The 23215-nt window shown below is 33.2% G+C and overlaps 2 protein-coding genes across 4 annotated transcripts in view; one reads left to right on the top strand and one right to left on the bottom strand.

Moving 5' to 3' along the window:
- Positions 1 to 23215, top strand: part of LOC129944502 (tubulin polymerization-promoting protein homolog) — a 379947-nt gene that overhangs the window by 69688 nt on the left and 287044 nt on the right. The window lies entirely within an intron of this gene.
- Positions 1 to 23215, bottom strand: part of LOC129944487 (klarsicht protein) — a 466409-nt gene that overhangs the window by 401561 nt on the left and 41633 nt on the right. The gene's annotated exons all lie outside the window — the stretch shown is intronic.

The raw sequence follows: 23215 nt of genomic DNA, 5'->3' as shown, positions 1-23215 counted from the left end.
TTTATTAAAATGAAATCTTACTAGAGGCAAAACAGAAGACGAATTTAGTTTTTAATAAGAGTGAAAACAAATAAAAGGCATGGTTATTAATTCAATAGCACCACACATAAAAGAACATAGCATTTCTGACAGTTACGTTGTCTTGGAAGTTTTTAAAAACATAAGAAAAAAATCGTATTCATTCGCTACTTTTAACATTTTACAAGTTAGCATTATAACTTATAAATTTAAGCAATCTGTCGCGTTTTTTAACATTGACTGCCATCGAGTCGTATTTGTTAAAAATGAAATGCACAACAAAGTCGCACAAATTTGGTCATGTATCCTAAGAGTCTCTTTAAAAATATAGGTTGTATTTTAAAATAAAAAATGTACCTGCAAAAAACGTTTGTTTTCAAAAATTTAAATGCCATTTGATTTGTCAAAAAATTCGATTGTTTGAAAATCGTTAGAGCGGTATTCTTTTAGTTAAAATTATTTTTAGTAACCATGGGAACCCTTGACTCGTCCGAAAATAGTACGTTCCTCCATTTTCTAACGGTCCATTTGATCTGTTCATGACGAAATTTTAATCTTGCCAGCTTGTTTTTGATGAAAATAAAATGCTTCTTTTACAGCTTTGAAAGATTTTAGTCCACCATCAACTCAGCTCGCCTCCGTTCTCGAGAGAGAGATGATATAAAATGGTATTTTTCAATTGATTTTATTATATCAGAATCCTGTTGTTTTGTTTTTGACGTTTTGGGTTCGACATCCCGGTTTTTATATTCCCGTTTCTTAAAATACCGATTTTTTATAATCCCGCTTTTTGTATTCCCATTTTCTATAACCCCGATTTTGCAATCAAAACTAGTTATTTAATTTTTAAAAATCGTGCGATTTTTCACAAACAACAAAGAACAAATTCTCTAAAATGAGATATTTTTCTAGATTCATTTTATTGTAACCTTTAACAAATACAACATATCAAAAATAAAAAAATATAAAGTAAAATAGTATACCCTTAAAACAAACTCAAATCAATTAACAAAGTCAACGATATCAGTAAAACCGTTTTCGAGAATTAGATTTGTTGAAGGATGCATATTTGTTGTGCAGGAGTTAATATTTTAAACAAAAATGAGTGTACAGTAAAAACAATATTTTAGTCAAGTAATTTAACATAAAAACCTTTGACTCCAATTCTTATTTACTTTAATGCACGTATTTTGTAAAAACGGGATTTTCCTGATTTGACAGGATTTTAAAAAGCGGTATTGTAATTGATTAGGACTTTGAATAAGCGATATTTCAAAAGACGGTATTTAAAATAATCGGTATTTTATAAGACCGGATTTTAATTTTGTCTCGACATTTTTAAAAAGGGGATTTAAAAAGCGGGATTCCGATACACTCCCGTTTTTGACTCATTCCACTTTTATATTTGTACTTTTAAAATTTTGAACTCGATACATTAATCAAATATGACATGATGGTAGAGAAGTCGAAAATAGTAGGTCCTCCGATTCCGCCCGTCCTCGCTTGGTGTTTTTTCACTTGTTTTACTTAAAATAACAATATTCGCGTAAACGCCAATTTTTTCTTTCTAATTTGGCTTCTTTCAATGAAAAAAAAATGTTTGTATAGTGTACCCTTCATAGAACAGTTATTCATCAAAAGCGTCTACAACGCGCCGTAAAATTTTTGATCAACAAAAAAGTCATTGTTTGATTTTAAACACAAATATTGGAACAATTTATTTCAGAATTTCAATATCTTTATTGGTTAATATATCGTTAATTTCGTTTAAGAAACTGAAATGATAGATAGATATAGATAAAAAATTTTATTTTCTGAATATTTACAATTTCATGGTTTTCGTATTAATATAAATTAAATGAATGACAATAACATATTATGTTGCCTGTCAGGTTAAATTGTTTACTTAAGTAAGTTCAGTGTTGGATTGGTTTATTTTTTAGGAATATTCATTAATTATTAGTTTTCTATACCTTAGAGCGTTTTTTAAATAATTGTAAAGTTGTAAATAGTTTTTGCCAGGATTTCTAGGAACTGATCACGGTTAAGTTGTTTGCTTCCAAGGAATCTTTTTCTGTAAGTTCGGAAACAAGGACACACTCCTACAAAATGATACGTATTTTCAGTAGCGTCAAGGTTGCAGATCGTACAAATTCCATCCGTATTATTTTTAAATTGCTCGTGCATTGAGGTTGAGCAATCCACACCTGGACTTTAATACCATACTTATCATTTCACGCGAGTTCGTATCATTGAAATAGTTTGGTACCTCAGCATAGTTCAAGTTGCAATATTCATCATGGAATCGTGATTGTAAAGCTCTATTAGTGTGTTTCGACCAATGCCTTTCCACAAGTTTTTCGCAAGTTTCTGCGTGCAGTGCCTTCCATTCAGACTTAGTGTGCCAGTCAAACTGAATGTTTAGATCGTTAAAGAGTTCTGATCCATAAGTCTTCTTGGCAGTCTTTTCAAGGACCGTGCTTACCCTTTGGATGTATTTAAAGTGGAGTTTTAGTGTCGTAATATAAGCTTTTCTTAGACCAGTTTCAATAATGAGAACAAAAGAAACTGAAATGTAAAACCTTTATTAATAGGCTGTAATATAAAAACCGGGATGTCGAACCCAAAACGTCAAAAACAAAACAACAGGATTGTGATATAATAAAATCAATTGAAAAATACCATTTTATATCATCTCTCTCTCGAGAACGGAGGCGAGCTGAGTTGATGGTGGACTAAAATCTTTCAAAGCTGTAAAAGAAGCATTTTATTTTCATCAAAAACAAGCTGGCAAGATTAAAATTTCGTCATGAACAGATCAAATGGACCGTTAGAAAATGGAGGAACGTACTATTTTCGGACGAGTCAAGGGTTTCCATGGTTTTCGTCGTGTTCGCACACCAGCCAAAGAATCACTCAATCTACTTTACACCAAAGCTACTGTAAAACACGGAGGAGGTAACGTAATGGTGTGGGGAGGTTTTTCAGGGCATGGACTGGGATCGATTCAGCATAAGATGGTACAATGGATTGTTTTGTGTACCGTGTTGTTTTCCAAAATATAATGTTGTCACACGCTGAGTATCAGTTGCCTCTGAAATAGACATTTTAGAAGGACAACGACCCAAAGCCTACGTCCAATACTGTTAAGACGTGGTTTACAGAAAAATGGATTGACGTATGTTACAATGGTCAGAACAGTCACTAGATCTAAACCCCATAGAAAATCTATGGGAAATTGTAAGGATTAATTGCAAAAATAAAAACGATCTGTTTAGTCAAATTAAATTCCCAAACAGCATAGTAACCAATTTAATTGAATCTATGCCTCGAACATGTGCTGAAGTGCTTAAAAACAAGGGCTTTGTTACCAAATACTAGCAATATTTTAGGAATTCTAAAAAATATACGTATTTTTTAAAAGTTAATTTAGCTATATTTAATGATCTATTACAAGAACAACTATATTTTATTTATATATTGTATTTATTTAAATTCTAAAAACAAAAATATAAAATAATTCAATCCTAAATTTGTTTTTTAATTACTTAATAATCGAGACCATTAAAGTTGCTATTGTTTTGGCCAACACTGTATGTCGCAAGTAAAAACAGCGCGATATATTTTGTTCGCGACAAATTCGTGAAAATTATCCAATTCGACTTTAAGTTTTCTAAAAGTTTGAAGTTGTTTCTGAACGGACTCTATAAAAATATTAGCAAGTCAAAGTGTGTATCTTAACAGCTCCAAAAAAGTGTTAAACACTTTTGTCTAAAATTTGTTTCGGATTAAAAAAATGCGTTTTGCTTTAAGCCGTTGGAATTTTTCTAACATAAAACAATGCTTTGAAGTTAAAAGCTTTTACGTCTCAATCACTTTTTGTCAAAAAAAAAACTAATTGCAATAAATATAATAAATAAAAATCACAAGAAGTACATTTTTGAGATTTTTCAATATTCCATATTATTTCTCAATAAAAATAAAGCAAAATCTGTATTTAAGTTTAAACAAGTATTAAGTTTTTTTTGCAATAAAAAACAACCATTTTAGTGCAACGCCATTCACGCCTTCGAGGTATGAATAATGACGTTCATAGCTACTCATTATTATTTTCATGACACTGATTCTTTTTGCCTAAAGTATCTACGACATTCTTTACGAAGTTCAAAAACTATGTAAAGTTACTTCTTGGTACTTATTTAACTACCCTTATTCTAACAAAAACAAAGTCAATTATAAGTCCACATACTTACTTTGCAAAGAAAAAAAAAAAGAAAAAAAGAATTAGAATATTCTTAAAAAACAGGAGCCACAAGTCTGCACAATGTCAAATTGATAATAATTCTAATTAATATCACCACATCAACAAAGATTCAGAGCGTACCTTTTTCTCTATTTCAGCAAAAAATATGGAGCACTTAATTTATTTCTGTTTTCTTTCCAACAAAAACCCAATAACAAAATCAATGCATAAGTCAATTAAAATAATTAATAACATCTTTCAAATAGTCAAACAACTTGATATAACTTTAACTTAACGTTTTTGTTGTTGTTGTTTCTCTTTTTACTGCGACGTTAAAAGTAGTTCAATAATTTAATTACAAAACAAAAGTAAAAAAGCTAATAGACTCGAAATGATTACAATTTTATCGCACTGTGAATGTGACAAATGCAATATTAATTATTGCCATCAAAATCGAAATGAAACCCGATTCGGAACGAATTGAGTCGAATCAACTTGTATCGAACTGAGGCGGTCAACAACACTGATGGCAATGATGTTATACAGAGTGCTGAGGAACAAAAATGTGTCCTAGATGTGTTCTAGCCCAAGTCACAGTGACACAAAATAAGTGGAAAAGTTGGATAAAATCAAGAAAATTCGTTTTAATTTTTTTTTTGAAGCCAACATTTTGAAATTTGAAAGAGATAAAGAAAAAAACGCTTCAATAAGTAAGAAAATCACCAAGATTTGGCTCCGTTTTGATGGCATTAATCTTATGAATCATGAGGGCGTGGCACTAATTATGGGCGTTAAGTTCCCAAACAAACTGATTTCTTAATAAGAAAATCTTATAAACATACAAAAACTTAGATTTGCTTAGTTTAAGAAAGGTTTAAGAGTTGTTTGTCGAACTTTAAACTTGGATTTAAGTTAAACCAAGATTTCTTAAAGGACAAAGAGAATTGTTCAATCTCTTGAAGATGTGGACCGCGCTATTGAAAAGTTTGAGCAAACCATCAATAACGCTGCTCAAATATCTATACCAAAAACCAGAAATCCTAGTTTCATTTCAAACCTTCAGCTTTTGTCGGGTCTTTGATCCATTTACGAAAATTGAAAGAAGAAAGTGGATTTGTTACAAATTAGACTCTTTTGAAACTAATGTTAACATCCTAAATCGTAAAATTCAAAACGAAATTTTAGTGTTTCGTAATCAAAAGTGGAACAACTTACTATCGAGTTTTGATAAGGGTTCAAAACCTTTTTGGAATGCAACGAAAATATCTAAGAAGAAAGGTTCAGCTATTCATCCTCTTAGGGAACTAAATAATGTTTATATTACGCAGGAAGAAAAGGCAAATATCTTCGCTCAAACTTTCAACCGCAATCACTCAATGTCCGCTTATTTAAGTGATAACGTAACCGAAAAGAGTTCGAAGATTCGGTAATTTTCAACCCAGTACACTTATTCCCAACAACAGTTTAGTAAAAGGCTTGCTCAAAGACCTGAAAATAAAGAAATCTCCTGGTGATGATGGAACTAGCAACCAATTATTAAAAGCACTGCCTAAAAAAGGTATAAGTTTTTTAACTTTTATCTTCAATGTTTGTATCAAACACTGTTATTTTCCTGAAAAATGGAAAGTAGCAAAGGTTATACCTATTGCCAAGGCTGGAAAACCTAAAGATAGCCCATCAATTTATAGGCCTATAAGTCGTCTAAGCAATATTAGTAAACTTTTTGAAAAGGTGTTAAAGGACAGACTCCTGCAACATATTGATGACGTCACTCGACCTCCCACCAAGTCCTTAGAATTAAAAAATATGTCCAAAACAATCTTGTTTTAAAAAATTCGACGGATCTAGTTTTGCTAGACATAGAAAAAGCCTTTGACACTGTTTGGCACGATGGACTCATCTTTAAGTTAATTTTGTTGAATTTTCCACGATATCTTATCCAAATTATAAGGAATTTTTTGAAAAAACCGAAAGTTTTTTGTTAGTACTGGACTTGCGAAATCTTCTTCATTTAATATTCTATTTAGTGTTCCTCAAGGATCTGTTTTGGGTCCCATTCTCTTTAACGTTTTCTTATCCGATCTTCCTAGGCTTGAAAATACTGAAATTGCCATGTTCGCTGACGACACTGCCCTCTTTGCATCAAGTGTTTTTGCTCAAGACGCGCTTAACTACTTACAGTGTTCCCTTGATAAAGTTCTTAGTTACTTAGATAAGTGGAAAATTAAAGTTAATGCCGAAAAATGCCAGGCCATTTGGTTCACACGACGCAGAAAACAATGTTTTCTTCCACAAACCACACTCAATATAAATGCAACCAATAACGTATGGTCCGAAAATTGTAAATATCTTGGCATTATACTTGATAAAAAACTCACTTTTCAAGGTCACATATCAAACTCAATCCATGAAACGAATTTATTAATTAAAATCCTGTATCCGTTTATCAATAGGAAGTCTCGTCTAAGCAACATAATAAAATATTAATTTATAAAAGCATATTTCAGCCAGTCCTCACTTATGGAGCACCAGCGTGGTTTGATTGTGCTGAGGCTCACATTTTAAAAATTACAGGTATGTCAAAATAAAGTCCTTAAATTAATATTTAATTTGCCTCGTTGCTATTCTACACGGTGATTTTTTAAGAGCTTGAGAACTTTTTTTTTTTTAAAAACGCATAAAATTTGCAAAATCTCATCGATTCTTTATTTGAAACGTTAGATTGGTCCATGACATTTACTTTTTGAAGATAATTTCATTTAAATGTTGACCGCGGCTGCGTCTTAGGTGGTCCATTCGGAAAGTCCAATTTTGGGTAACTTTTTCGAGCATTTCGGCCGGAATAGCCCGAATTTCTTCGGAAATGTTGTCTTCCAAAGCTGGAATAGTTGCTGGCTTATTTGTGTAGACTTTAGACTTGACGTAAAATAGTCTAAAGGCGTCAAATCGCATGATTTTGGTTTGCCAACTTACCGGTCCATTCCTTGAGATGAATTGTTCTCCGAAGTTTTCCCTCAAAATGGCCATAGAATCGCGAGCTGTGTGGCATGTAGCGCCATCTTGTTGAAACCACATGTCAACCAAGTTAAGTTCTTCCATTTTTGGCAACAAAAAGATTGTTAGCATTGAACGATAGCGATCGCCATTCACCGTAACGTTGCGTCCAACAGTATCTTTGAAAAAATACGGTCCAATGATTCCACCAGCGTACAAACCACACCAAACAGTGCATTTTTCGGGATGCATGGGCAGTTCTTGAACGGCTTCTGGTTGCTCTTCACTCCAAATGCGGCAATTTTGCTTATTTACGTAGCCATTCAACCAGAAATGAGCCTCATCGCTGAACAAAATTTGTCGATAAAAAAGCGGATTTTCTGCCAACTTTTCTAGGGCCCATTCACTGAAAATTCGACGTTGTGGCAGATCGTTCGGCTTCAGTTCTTGCACGAGCTGTATTTTATACGGTTTTACACCAAGATCTTTGCGTAAAATCTTCCATGTGGTCGAATAACACAAACCCAATTGCTGCGAACGGCGACGAATCGACATTTCACGGTCTTCAGCAACACTCTCAGAAACAGACGCAATATTCTCTTCTGTACGCACTGTACGCATTCGTGTGGTTGGTTTAATGTCCAATAAAGTAAACTGAGTGCGAAACTTGGTCACAATCGCACTAATTGTTTGCTCACTTGGTCGATTATGTAGACCATAAATCGGACGTAAAGCTCGAAACACATTTCGAACCGAACACTGATTTTGGTAATAAAATTCAATGATTTGCAAGCGTTGCTCGTTAGTAAGTCTATTCATGATGAAATGTCAAAGCATACTGAGCATCTTTCTCTTTGACACCATGTCTGAAATCCCGCGTGATCTGTCAAATACTAATGCATGAAAATCCTAACCTCAAAAAAATTACCCTTTATAAGACTTCACAAAAGGGCTAATGTCAACCTTATTAAATCCACTATTTACAAATTACAAGACAATTTTTTCGAGAGATGTTCTTTTTCTACTAGTTTTTAAGTTTAATATCAGGGTTTTTTTCTTGTAATGTTTCCCTTAAATAAATTTATTTACCATTTTTTCTTATCTTAAAATCTTGTTATAAAATTTGTTATTTATGTTAAAGTTGTAAAGAAATTTTGTTTTTCTAAATCTCTTAAATTGTTTGTTAAATTTAAAATAATGTAAAAATTGTGCTACAAATAAAACGAAACTGAAAGAGAATTGTTTGGTTTTAATTTTTCTTGAAATACATAAACTAGGTGGCGCCAATAGAGAACCAAACCTAGTAGCTGACAGCTCACAACTGTCAAATCCGAACGGCTAATTTAAGAAAACACTTTTCATGACAAAAATTAATCTTGGAGGATTTGTCAATTCTTCGGAGCAGGTAGCACAGGCAGGGATTGAACCCAGGACCTCTGGCCTGACAGTCCCACGCACTCACCAACTTGCCATGGGTACTAAATAATTTATTCATTACTTCTTGAAAAAAGTACTAGATATTCTTAGGACCTTTAAGGTTCACAAATCGGCTTTGCGGAGCAAAATCGCATCGTCACCTCCAAGTGGTGCCCGCTGGATAACCGTAAGGTGAACTAACGACGAGCGTTGGATCTATTGAATCCAAGAGCTGAGACACCTGAGCTACCTTCTCAGGAATTAGGAGCAAAAGATAAGATAATCGCTCTGAAGAACCAGTTCTGCAAGAAACCTAAATAGAAGAGGTAACTGAGCTATTTATGGAACTAAACAAAAGTTACAAAAACAAAAACAAATATGGCAATGAGTAAAACAAATAGATATAATACCCCAGGTGGCAATCCAGATAAACTGGTAAATCCACTCTCTTCGGAGATCGGTCCTATGGATTCTGGGGAGGACCAATTATTGCTTCTAGGAAATAGACGGAGTTCAAAAACACTAAGAACTCCACCAAAAATATCACCAAGGGTTACTCCATCGAAACCCCCAACGCAAAAATCAAATGACATAGAAGTCATTAACGAAAAAGGAACCATCCATGAAAAGATCGAAACAAAAGATCAGCAGTGTTTCACAAAAAACAACGAGATCCACCAAGTTGAATCCGAAAATTATTTCGATAAATGGCAAATAGAAATCTTAGCCAGAAAACAACTTGAAGCCCTTGTTGAAAGTCTTCAGCAACAAGTGAAGAGACTCGAAGAAAAAGTCAGCTTGCTCGATAAAAAGTCCGTGAAAGACAATATATCAAGTCAAAAGTCACCAGTAGTGAAAAGCCCACAAAAAACTGCTAATGAGTTTTATACTGATGAGGAAGAGCTCCTCCTTGAAACTGAAGGAAACCGAAATAAACGTAAGTCAAAGAAACGAAAAGCAGAGAGTAGCCCAGAGGCTGTTATAAAATGTCAGCAAACAGGTTCAAAATCAGATACTGCTACAAAAATGAGAGCATCCAATAAAGAAATAAGAGATTTACCCCAAAATAAGTCTCACGTTAAAGGTACCAGGCAAACTGCCCCACCCCCAATTATGATCTCCGGATTGGCAATGTTTGGCGAGCTAAAGAGCATAGTAGAAAAATGCACGAATAAGGCATGTAAATATACATCATACAATAAAGACAATTGGAAAGTCATTGTTGAAGACGCCGATGCGTATAGATCTGTCACTGAAGAATTGAACAAAAAGAAAATTCAGTGGCACTCGTACGAAAATAAAGCTACAAGATCGATAAAAGTAGTAGCAAGAGGCCTTCACTCTTCATGTGTTGCCAAAGAAATTGTCGAAGACCTTATACAAAAAGGCTTTCAAGCTCTCGATGCCAATAACCTTATTAAAAATGAGATAGTAAAAGACTCCACTGGGGTATCAACGACAAAAAAGAGATCTCTACCTTTATTTATGCTCACGTTTGAAAATAAAGAAAGTCTCGATAAGATTTACAGTATTAAATCAATTATGGGCATAGTTGTCAAAATTGAACCACTGCGAAAGTCGAAAAGTGTTCCACAATGTAAGCGCTGTCAAGCCTTTGGGCATACACAAAAATACTGCAATCGCGAGTTCGCTTGTGTTAAATGTGAAGGCAGACATGCAACCAAAAACTGTCCCATGGGCAGAGAACAGAAAGCGAAATGTGTTAATTGTCAAGGCAATCATCCTGCAAGTTACAGAGGATGTCCAGTAGCAAAAAAGTTCCAAGACACAAAAAGAAAAAAGAAAACTGGGAACAAGTTTAGAAACTCAACCAACACAAAACCAGTAGTTGAAAGCAAAAAAGTAACGGTCGATAACATTACTAAAAATCAACCGGGAAAAGCAATTGCACTAAGCAAAAGTGATGAAAATAAATCCTATTCCCAGATTCTAAAAAATGTGCGGAAGAATGAGGAAACTTCTATAAAAGAAATGCTGGAACTCATCCTGAAAAGGATTGACCAACAAGATTTAAACATAAAACAGCTAAGCGAAGAAGTCGCTCTTAAAAAACAATGATGGACAGAACACTCAAAATCGCAACATGGAATGCAAACGGTCTCTTACAGCATGTATCAGAACTAAACATCTTTTTAGACATAGAGCATATAGACATTTGTTTGGTGTCCGAAACCCACCTCGCTATTGAACAAAATCTTGATAATAAATTACCAAACTATACATGTTATCACGCTCCGCACCCAGCTGACAAAGCTAGGGGAGGATCAGCAATACTTATAAAAAAGTGCTTAACACACTTTGAAGAACCAAAGTTTACTAAAGAAAACATGCAAGTAACAACAATTAGTATTGGTATAAAAAAGAAAGAATTCAAAATAGCAGCTATATACTGCCCTCCGAGGCGCTCTCCAACTGAAGAAGACTATGCAGAACTCCTACATTTGTTAGGACATAACTTCCTTGTTGGTGGCGACTTCAATGCTAAACACACCCAATGGGGATCTAGGCTCATAACAACAAAAGGTAAACGGCTTTACCAAGCAGGCCGAAAATACAACTGCGAATTTTATTCTTCTGGTTCGCCAACATATTGGCCATCTGATACTAACAAAATACCAGACCTTATAGACTTTTTCGTAGTTAAAGGTATTAAACAAAATCATATAAGTGTCGAAGGTAATTACGATTTATCATCAGATCATACTCCAGTAATTTTATCACTGAGCGAAACAGAAATAATAGAAAAAAGTAATCCCAAGCTCGTGAATAACAGAACAAACTGGAACGAATTCAGAGACAAACTTGAAAATTTTATGAACCTAAGATCCCCTATGCAAACAATTGAACAAATTGATCATGAAGTAGAACAATTTATTGCTGATGTGCAGCAGGCTGCAGAAGAAAGTACTCAAACTATTTCGAATGCGAGAGAAAAAGAAATAAAATATCCTATCGAAATAAAGGAGTTGATATTGGAAAAAAGAAGAGCTAGAAAAAAATGGCAATCCACAAGATTCCCAGATGATAAAGTAGTTTTTAACCGTCTTAACAACGAATTAAAAAAAAGAATCTGTGAGTTTAAAAATGATTCACTAAGTAGATTCCTGAAAAGTCTGACGACGGATGCTTCTACAGAATACTCCTTATGGAAAGCAACTAAGCGCCTAAAAAGACCTCAGACACAAAACCCGCCGATAAAATCTCAAGATGGTAAATGGATCGGAAACCCGAAACAAAAGGCTGATCTCTTTGCTGAACATCTCGCGAATGTTTTCAAGCCATTCCCAGCAAGCACAGCTACAGATCCCTTACAGTTTGTTGACAGAAACGACGAATGTGAAATACCTTTTGTCACGCTCAAAGAAGTAAGAAGCATGTGTCAACATAAGCTGTCAAACAAAAAATCACCAGGGTACGATCTTATAACTGCTCAGGTTCTGAAAGAAATGCCTCTTATAGCCTTCAAGAAACTCCAATTTATAATAAACGCATGCTTTAAACTAAGATATGTGCCACATCATTGGAAAATTGCGGAAGTCATTGTTATACCTAAACAAGGAAAGCCACCAACAGAAGTTACATCTTACAGACCAATATCGCTTATACCAATCATGGCAAAAGTTTTTGAAAAACTGCTACTTAAAAGGCTTAACAAAATAATTGAAGAAAGAAGACTAATTCCGAGCCATCAGTTTGGATTTAGAAATAAACATTCCACGATAGACCAAGTGCATCGAATTACGGATGTTGTGGAAAAGTCACTTGAAGAAAAACAAGTATGCTCGTCTGTATTCTTAGATGTTGCTCAAGCTTTTGACAAGGTTTGGCACTTGGGACTTGAGTACAAACTGCATAGTACCCCAGGCAGTACCCCAGGCAGTACCCCAGGCAGTACTACGAAATACTGAAATCCTACATTACGAACCGACTCTTTAGAGTACGGTACGACCAAAATTACTCGGAACTTAAGAAAATTGAAGCCGGTGTACCACAAGGAAGTGTCCTAGGACCAACCCTGTATCTGTTATATACAAGGGATATTCCAGTGGACATCAACGCTATCATGGCCACCTTTGCTGATGATACTGCAATATTGGTGCCAGATAAATCCGTTACGAAGGCTACACAAAAATTGCAAAATGCAGTCGATAAAGTTAGTGATTGGACGCACAAATGGCGTATCAAATTAAACGAAACAAAATCGACGCATATAAACTTTACAAACAAAAACATAAACAATGTTCCAATTTTTATAAACAGTACAGAAGTACCTTACTCCAATACCGCCAAATACCTTGGAATGAATTTGGATGCAAAGCTTAAATGGAAAGAACACATCAAAAAGAAAAGAGAAGAACTAAACTTGAAGTACAGAAAAATGTACTGGTTAATAGGAAAGAACTCTGACCTATCTATCCAGAACAAACTAATGTTATATAAGCAAGTATTGAAACCCGTTTGGACATATGGCATCCAACTATGGGGCTGTACAAAGAAAACAAATGCTGAACCCATCCAAAAATTCCAAAGCAAGGTCCTTCGTGGAATAATAAATGCCCCTTGGTATATAAGAAATAGCGATCATCGTGACCTTCAAATTGAAATGGTTACAGAAGTGGTTAAGAAACACGCTGTATCACACAATAAGCGGCTGCAAAGTCATACTAACTCTGAAATGGAGACCGTATTAAATGTACGAGACAATGTTCGGAGATTAAGAAGAACCAAGCCTCATGAGCTGATGGGCTAAAAGCTACGGGAAAATGTTATAACCTTAAACTTCCCCCAATGCGATTTTAAAAATTAAGAAATAAAAATCATTTGTCGATCTTTTATAGATTGGTCCTGATTCACCGGTGGTTTTAGTGCGGTAAGAGTCCCACACTACTCGGTACCGATTCTTACCGAGTGTCTTTTGAAGATTTCCATCGGATATAAAAAAAAAAAAAAAAAAAAAATCGGCTTAACTCAATGAAATCACAACTTTTCCCCTTTTCAAGAGTTAAGAAATGGTAAAGAGTTGTTTGTCCAACTTTAAACATCTAACATCAGATAGAAAAACCAAGATCAATACTTTATTTTAAGCTTTCTGGAGTTTTATCAGAAATACTTGTTAACGCTAAATCATTGAACACTAGATTTTATAAAACATTTGTCTAGTTAAGAGTAGTGCCTTAAAAGTTCTCGCATTGATTTAGTCCAATAAAATCATAGGTCGTAGTTTAAGTTAAGGTGAAGAAAGGTTTAGAAGTTGTTTTTCGAATTAAAATTAGATCACTCTTAAGGAGTGCAAGTTAAGTTAATTTAGATTACATTCCTAGTTTCATAGTAGTTTGTTCCATAGTATGAGCCATTTTGGACCCCATGCGTCATGTCATCGTTGTCGCACTTTTAGAGTTGCAAAAACATTAGCAGGAGCCGCAGCAGCACCCAGCACCAGAACAACAAATAGCAGCAGGAACTCTATATATAAAAATTGTTGATTCTTCTAAGCTAATCTATCGATTGCATGTGAATGAAATACTTGGAACATCTAATGGAAATGTCATGAACTAATTACTCACTCTCCCGAAGTGAATGTCTTTTCTGTCCTTCCCTTCTCGTCGTCGTCGTTGTCGTCTGTGTCGTTGCCATCCATCGGTATATAGTATAGTTACGTATAATGCTTGATTAGAGAAGCATGAATTCTTGATTATGTGACATTGATATTCTCTAATGCAGTGATAATTCAATCTTTTACAGGCCTATCTTCTTAACATGGAATGCGGGAAAAAAGAAACAAAAAGTCGGGATGAAAATTGTTCTTTTGGTAATGTGTCAAAAGTTATTCCCGCATGAAAAGTCAATAAATAAATACCAAACAAAAAAATGTAAATATTGATTAAAAAACGAAAAGAAAAAATATGTTACAAGTTTTGAGCTGAGCTGAGCTGACACATAACCCCAGGGAAAGGAATCTGGTATATTTGGTTCCCTTTTTTTCGTGAAGTTGTTTTTTTTTTTATTTTAGTTTTAATTTTCTTTTAAAGGGAACACACTTCAACTTCAATCAATTATGGATGAATGACCCAGCATTTCTTAAGGGCCTCATTATCAAAGTATCCAAACAAAAAAACATGGAAGCATGGAAAATATCTCGAAGGAGATAAGGAATACATTATGGGTTCTAAGAGAGTTCGAGTGTAAGACTTGGGTTGTTTTTCCAATGAATCCACAATTAATTTAGATGGTTTTTATTATAATCTTTCGGAAATCACTTTGATCGACACGCATGTAAAATATATGCACTGAACATGCAACAGTAACAGCAACTGCTTCAGAAGCCCATAATATGCCATCATGAGAGGTTTATGTTTTTTTAAATTATGATGATATTTTTAGGTATGCCAACAGAAATAAAATTATGGAAAACTTAGTGAGGGAGAAAAGTTGTTGAAATTTTTAAGCAAGTTTTTCTTTTATGCTAATTTACATACTATTTTCGAAAGTGAGAATACTAAATAAAACTTGTTTTTTTAAAAGGTATAGATATTTAAGTTGGCAACACTTTTTAAATTGGTAGTCATTCTGACAGCTGTCAAGTGCTTTATTTGATTTATTTTTAGTTTGGTTTGGTATTGGGGAATGGGCCCTTAAACGAAGTTCTTGTTGATCTCAATTTTCATAAGCGTATTTTGTTTAGCGATCAAACTCACTTTAGCATTAATGGATACGTCAGTAAACAAGACTATCGTATTTAGAATGTTATGTCACTAGTCTATGCCGATAACCTCGAAACGATTGACTTTTGGCTTTGAGGAAAACATTCGACGCAATATTTCCGATGTACGGTCAAAAATATTAAAAAAAAGTCCGATTCAGCCGTGGAAGTCATATGTCAGCAATTATATTTAAATTGCATATAATGCCAGAAGATTTTCAACCCTTCAAAAAGAAGTGAAGAAAGTGTAGAATATAACTGAACAAACTTTGATAGTACTGGAAAATTAGATACAATAATGCCCATTTTTCGAAAAAAATTTCGACAAAGGTGAATTTTGGCAGAGTGCTTCATTTATACGTCCTTAATACTCGTTCTAAATTACTTTCATTTTGGACTGAAGCAAAAAAAAAGGTGAGTACACTTTTGGGATTTTTTGGAAACAAATATTGTTACTCTTTTTTGTGGTCAGTAGATAAGTTGGAAAACATGACAATGTGCTGCATTTAGTCAAAAAAAATTTAAAAATATCTTATTTTTGGGTGGAGAATTTTTTTCATGAGGGCGAGATCACAAAAAAATATTTTATATTGAAAAACCAGGTTTCAAGATGGTACGGCAAGGGAAACACTCGTTGGACGTTGAAAAGAAACTCTTTACCAAAACTCAGCTTTGTGAATGTAAAAAAAAACCACACAAATTGAAGAATTAAGTTTAGAAAAAAATTAAAACTATAAATTTTGAAAAATTCAAAAAGAATATTTTACATATTATATACTAGCTGACCCGACGAACGTCCTTTTGTCATATAAATAATTTTTGGAGAAAATTTTGCCAGAAAGAAATAACACAATTTTAAGTGTGTAAGGATATGTTATAAAGGGTGATTTTTTTGAGGTTAGGATTTTCATGCATTAGTATTTGACAGATCACGCGGGATTTCAGACATGGTGTCAAAGAGAAAGATGCTCAGTATGCTTTGACATTTCATCATGAATAGACTTACTAACGAGCAACGCTTGCAAATCATTGAATTTTATTACCAAAATCAGTGTTCGGTTCGAAATGTGTTTCGAGCTTTACGTCCGATTTATGGTCTACATAATCGACCAAGTGAGCAAACAATTAGTGCGATTGTGACCAAGTTTCGCACTCAGTTTACTTTATTGGACATTAAACCAACCACACGAATGCGTACAGTGCGTACAGAAGAGAATATTGCGTCTGTTTCTGAGAGTGTTGCTGAAGACCGTGAAATGTCGATTCGTCGCCGTTCGCAGCAATTGGGTTTGTGTTATTCGACCACATGGAAGATTTGACGCAAAGATCTTCGTGTAAAACCGTATAAAATACAGCTCGTGCAAGAACTGAAGCCGAACGATCTGCCACAACGTCGAATTTTCAGTGAATGGGCCCTAGAAAAGTTGGCAGAAAATCCGCTTTTTTATCGACAAATTTTGTTCAGCGATGAGGCTCATTTCTGGTTGAATGGCTACGTAAATAAGCAAAATTGCCGCATTTGGAGTGAAGAGCAACCAGAAGCCGTTCAAGAACTGCCCATGCATCCCGAAAAATGCACTGTTTGGTGTGGTTTGTACGCTGGTGGAATCATTGGACCGTATTTTTTCAAAGATGCTGTTGGACGCAACGTTACGGTGAATGGCGATCGCTATCGTTCAATGCTAACAAACTTTTTGTTGCCAAAAATGGAAGAACTGAACTTGGTTGACATGTGGTTTCAACAAGATGGTGCTACATGCCACACAGCTCGCGATTCTATGGCCATTTTGAGGGAAAACTTCGGAGAACAATTCATCTCAAGGAATGGACCGGTAAGTTGGCCACAAAGATCATGCGATTTGACGCCTTTAGACTATTTTTTGTGGGGCTACGTCAAGTCCAAAGTCTACACAAATAAGCCAGCAACTATTCCAGCTTTGGAAGACAACATTTCCGAAGAAATTCGGGCTATTCCGGCCGAAATGCTCGAAAAAGTTACCCAAAATTGGACTTTCCGAATGGACCACCTAAGACGCAGCCGCGGTCAACATTTAAATGAAATTATCTTCAAAAAGTAAATGTCATGGACCAATCTAACGTTTCAAATAAAGAATCGATGAGATTTTGCAAATTTTATGCGTTTTTTTTTAAAAAAAAGTTCTCAAGCTCTTAAAAAATCACCGTTTATAAGTGGGAGAGGTTAACGGTGACAAAATATTAAAATAACAAATCACCAAACAAATTTTTTGTTAATTTATTATAATTAATTCTTTAAAAGTTTATACATATCGCTAATTATGATGATACCACAAAAATTAATGTCAATCCCTTATGAAACAGAGTGTCCAATATTTTTTGTGATCCCATAGTTCGCCAATACAAACAAACTCGATGGTTTGCACACTCGAAAGCACGCCACGTATAATTGTCCGTGTGAAAAACTTATAGTGCTCAAATCTAAGCCACAGACAGCCATCGTTTGGCCTTGATAGTCATAACAATAGACAAACTAATTGGAAATTGAAGGCGTTTGAATTGAATTGCCATATCTATGGTTTCGAAAAATAATATATTTTCACCTCGGAAATTGCCATTTAGAATTATGGCTTCGATAACATTTTTCATCAATTTTTTTGTTAGTTCAAATTACGAAACAAAATTACAGAAGATCCAACATAAATGAGTTCAAAAACTCAGTTGAATAACTTACAGCTTCATCAGCATCACAAACTGTATCAATAGATTTGTATGACACCAAGTCCCCTGGTTTTGAAATTTAATGCGTTGACATCGACATATTTTGCTGTTAAAATTGCTGCTTCCGCCAGCCACCTATGATTTATATATTGTCTGTGTACATCGGGGAAGTATCTGGTCGATGAGAGCATCTTGTGTATCATTAATCGTGCAGAAATAGACGGGAAATTTTATTCATCCAGTTTCATTTGTAGTAACTGTTCCGTCGCCTATCTAACAGCTGTTTTGAGAATGTTTCAGCGGATGGATCTTCGAGCATTTAAACACACATTATGTACTTTCAGTTGTACTTTTTAAAATTACGCATACCGCGTCTGGGATATTTTGAATATTTAGTGGCAGTTGAAATTCTGAATAAGCTGTTCTGCCCCCGTCAAATAAAGTTGCCGCAAAGCCAGAAGATCCAACAGCCAATGCGATACCATTGTTTGATCATATTTTATAAAGAATTAGTGAAATAAGGAATATTTTGCAAGTTCCACCTGATGCATCCAAAAAAAATTATCCACCTTGTCCTGCCGAAACGGCAAGCTTGATGTGGTCTTAAATGGTTAGTCTTTCTTCATTTATTAGTGGGACTTTACGAGCAACAATTGCTGCCATTTCTACAGTATATTTTTTAGTTCACGATTCAATTCAGTGTCTATTAAATCAGAAGCATTTCGATTTGCTGAATGCATACCGAAATTACTAAGTGGTAAGTTTGCAATGATAAAGCAAAGATCCTCAATAGCAATCAATGCTTCATTGTAGATAGCGTATCTGAATACTATTGTATGATCGTTGCACCATGTACGATTTTGATGGAAATAAACAATAGCACTTAGGAAGTAGTACCCGTGGCATAATGGTCAGTGCGTTGGACACACGAGTGGGTTACTGACAAGACTCAAAAACTTGTACAGACGACTTACAGACCCACACGAATTGGAGGTTAGGACACTGAAGTCGTCAATAAAAAAATGTCAATCTGTTCATTTAAGAGAACTACAGGTTATCAATTAACAAGTACTGGGACCGCAAGATCCGGTCAATTAATTCGAGTGACCCTATAGTATGTTTCCTAAAATCAACAAGATATTCAGGAAAAAGAACGACAATGACCTTTCGAGTCTGAAACTCCAAAGAACCAAAGAGAACAAAGACGTAAGAATGAACTAATAAAAATGAATTTAAAAAAAAAGTGCGTTGGACTGTCAGAGGTCTTGGGTTCGATCCCTGCCTTTGTCATCTAGTCATTTCAGGGGTGCTTTCTCAAATAAGCCGTTCGGGGTCGGCATATAAATTGTAGGTCCCCTCCATTCCTGGCAACATTACTCACAAACAGGAATGGTTGAGAATTGTAAGTCACTAGGCCCTGGTTCACAACGAACTGTTGCACCACCCAATTTATTTATTTTATTAGTTAGGAATATAAAAAATAGATAAAAACCTATTCTCAGACCTACCGAATGTATATGCAAAATTTCATTAAAATTGGTTAAGCAGTTTCGGAGGAGTATGGCAACTAACACTGTGACAGGAGACATATTTATAATTTTTTTTTAATTTTGGAACAAAGTGTATTTTGTGTTGAATTCAAAGTTTATTCCTTGTTGAAATTGTAATATTTTAAGAGATTTACTGCCAAATGTCACACTTACAATTGTAATCATTTTCAAAACATTTGAAAATGGATTTATAAAAATAGTTTCAAAAAAATGCATCAATATATTTCAATGTAAAAATGTTTCTCTTTTTTAAAATGTGTTCTTTCTTTTTTTTGCACTTTAAAAAGTTTAAATTGCGTATGGGAAAAATTTAGTTTAACTAAACAAAAGATTGAGTGGTATAATTATTTGATATACAATGTAAGAAAATAGCTCTTCTTAGTTGAATTATTAAAATAAAACTTACATTGTTAGACCTTTCTAAAGTAGATATGCACTTTTTTCTAACTTTCCCTTATTACACACATTCGTTAAAGAATTTATGTATAATTTTCACATGAATGAAAACAAGTCACACAAGATCAATTGAAAATTCTATTCAAATCAAATACAAATCTTTGAATATACTTTATGCTGCGATGTGTGTTTATTTTTTTTTATCACAAGATTAAATTTCTCAAAAACAATTATGTTAATTAAAAAGAAGCTTGAAGCGCATCAAATTAGAAACTACTTAGCAGTCGATATGACTTTGAAAATTAACAATAAAAAGCTGTGAAAATACATATTTAAATAACCAATATAAATAAGTTTGTTTTCACACTTATTAAAAAAAAAAAACAATATAATTATACTTAAGAAATTGATATCTTATGGTAATTAAAAAACAAGTATATAAATTCTTCAGCTTGTTTTAATAGACTTTAGGTTCTGTTGCAGCGTTAATTATATAAGACGACTGACACTGGAAATTTTATACTATCTATCATTTGTTAAAAAACGTTATCGTGACCTTTTTGCATCCGAAACGGAAGTGAGTCTCTGTGATTTACTGTTTTTAAATTTTTTGTATCTCTCATAACACCTTCAATCTGAGAAATACCATATATTGCAATAGTCCCCTTACAAAATTTAAAAAGATGATGGGATGGGACCCACACTGATAATACTTCCCATCCTGTTTGTCGATTTGTCTTGCTTAAAAGAATTGTAGGTTATCGAGAAATTAATTTGAAGTCAATATCTTCTATTATTTACGAAATGTCGTTACGTACTATTTTTTTACAAAAAAAAAATAAATGTTGGATTTTTATTAAAAAAAAAATTATAAAAAATTTACTACATGTCGAAAATAATATTTTTTGTGAGATACAATTTGTCTGAAGCCGAAGAGACGAAAGTACTTTTTTACCAGCTTTTAGTAATGTTTTTTGTTTAGGTTTTTATATCGATTCGATTTTACTGAATGTCGAAAACAATATTATTTATAAGACAAATCAAGATTGAAGCCAATATCTCAAATTTTCGAAAAGATATTTGAGTTGAAAATTAATTTTTACAAACTATAACTAATATGGTTTTTATTTTTTTTTTTACAAAAGAGTGTCAATTGGATTTTTCTCAAAATTTTACCAGATGTCAAAAACGTTATTTCTCGTTGCATAAAATTATATTGGAGATAAAATCATTTTTTGTTTGTAAAAGATTCGAAGTGACAATTTTATTTTCACTTTTGTGATTTATAAAAAAAACCGTCAAAATATATTTGTTTGTTATCACCTAACAACGTTTAATATAAAATTTAATTAAGTCTCTAGCCTTAATGGTTTGTGAGATATTATGGGTTAACAAAAATGTTCACCTTTTTAACTTTAAATAGGAAGATATTGTAATAGGTCCGATTTGTTAAATTGAAAATTTTGAACTTTTTATACGTTTCAAGGTCCCTAGAGTCGAAATAAAAGATTTTTAGAAAGATGTCTGTTCTCAAGAAAATTGGGTGGGTGGTTTTTTTACCATTGCAGTTTGAACAAAAGAGTTAACCCTAAATATCTTACGCACCAAAAACGCTAGACTTGAATTAAATTTTATATAATATATTGTAACGTGATATCAAACAAGTTTATTTTTGAAAAAATTCCATTTAACGGTTTTTTTTTATAAATCAAAAAACTGAAAAAAAAAATTCTCACCTCCAAAATTTTACGACTAAAATATGATTTCATCTCCAAAACAATTTTGTGCAACGGAGAATAATGTTTTTGACATCTGATAAAATTTTGAGAAAAATCGAATTAACAGTTTTTTTATAAAAAATAAAAATCTAAAAAAAAAAATTACTCAAAGTTGGTAAAAATTGAATATCGATTCAAAAACCTGAAATTTAGGTTTCAAACTTATTTTATCTTATAAGAAATATTGTTTTCAACATTCTGAAAAATGTTGAGAAAAATCGAATTGACAGTTTTTTTACAAAAAATAAAAAGCTAAAAACAAAAATTAATAAAAGTTGGTAAAAATTGATTTTCGACTCAAATATCTTTTCAAAACTTTGAGATATTGGCTTTAATTTACTTTTATCTTTCAACAAATATTGTTGTTAACATTCAGAACAATTTTGAAAAAAATCTAATTGACAGTGTTTTTTACAAAAAATTAAAAAAAGTTGGTAAAAAATGATTTTCTACTCATCTTTTCAAAAATTTAATAATAGCTTCTAACTAATTTTTACTTAAATAGAAATATTGTTTCAACATTAGGACAAATTTTAGACAAAAATCGAATTGACAGTTTTAAAAAAAAAAATTAAAACCTAAAAAAAAATGTATAAAAGTTGGTAAAAATTGATTTTCGACTCAAATATCTTTTCAAAAGTTGTACATATTGGCTTTAAACTACTTTTATCTTTCAAAAAATATTGTTGTTAACATTCAGTAAAATTTTGAAAAAAAATCGAATCGACAGTTTTTGTACAAAAAATTAAAAGCCTAAAAAAAATTTAACAAAAGTTGGTAAAAATTGATTTTCGACTCAAATAGCTTTTCAAAAATTAAAAATATTAGCTTCAAACTTAATTTATTTCTCAGAAAATATTGTTTTCGATATTCAGTAATTTTTATATAAAAATCCAACAGTCATTTTTTCATAAAAAATAAAATCTACAAAATATAATACGCAAATTTGGTAAAAATTGATACAAGTACATATAGACAAACTTTTACGCAAGACAAATCGACGGACGGGATGGGAAGTTATCAGTGTGGGTCGCATCCCAGCCTCTTTTTTTAAAATTGTTATGCTAACAAACCACCCACTAAATTTGTTTTTGAGAGTCCTTTCTGCGCCTTTCTGAATTATTATCTGTATAACAAAATTTATTTGAAATCGATATTTCTACTGGTTCTTGGGCTATGGGCGACGAAAAAAACTTCCCGAGCGTACGCACGTACAGACATCTCTCTAAAAGTCTTTTATTTAGACTCTAGGGACCTTGAAACTTCGAATATCAAAATTTTCAATTCGATAAATCGGACCGATTACACTAACTTCCTATGGGAAGTTAAAAACTAGGCAGGCAACGGAAATACAGTTTTGTTAGAATTCTATATATTCAAAATCCTGTATGTTCAAAATTCT

Source organism: Eupeodes corollae, chromosome 2 (assembly GCF_945859685.1).
Source record: "Eupeodes corollae chromosome 2, idEupCoro1.1, whole genome shotgun sequence".
Lineage (NCBI taxonomy): Eukaryota > Metazoa > Arthropoda > Insecta > Diptera > Syrphidae > Eupeodes > Eupeodes corollae.
This window is presented reverse-complemented; position numbering and strand designations above follow the sequence as displayed.